Here is a 353-nt window from a genome sequence, read left to right on the forward strand (position 1 = left end):
GGATGGGGTCAGGAACAGGCTCTTTGGAGGGCCAAGGGAAGGATGAGGTGAGGAACAGGGTGTTTGGGGGGGCAAGGGAAGGATGGGGTCAGGAACAGGGTATGTGGGGGATTAGTGGAAGGATTGGGTCAGGAATAGTGTGTTTGGGTGGCTAATGGAAGGATGGGGTCAGGAACAGGATGTTTGGGGGATTAATGGAAGGATGGGGTCGGGAACGGGGTGTTTTGGGGGCTAATGGAAGGATTGGTCAGGAACAGGGTGTTTGGGGGCAGGGAGAGCAGGGATTTGGGAGCAGGGATTTGGGATTTTGGGATCAGGTAGAGCAGGGATTTGGGATCAGGTAGAGCAGGGAT

The 353-nt window shown here is 55.2% G+C and overlaps 1 protein-coding gene across 5 annotated transcripts in view; it reads left to right on the forward strand.

Annotated features, from left to right (window-relative positions):
* The window catches only part of SLC25A42 (solute carrier family 25 member 42), a 16,982-nt gene that overhangs the window by 13,513 nt on the left and 3,116 nt on the right, over nucleotides 1-353 (forward strand). The window lies entirely within an intron of this gene.

Source organism: Corapipo altera, unplaced genomic scaffold, assembly GCF_003945725.1.
Source record: "Corapipo altera isolate COAL_440 unplaced genomic scaffold, ASM394572v1 96, whole genome shotgun sequence".
In the NCBI taxonomy this organism is placed as follows: Eukaryota; Metazoa; Chordata; class Aves; order Passeriformes; family Pipridae; genus Corapipo; species Corapipo altera.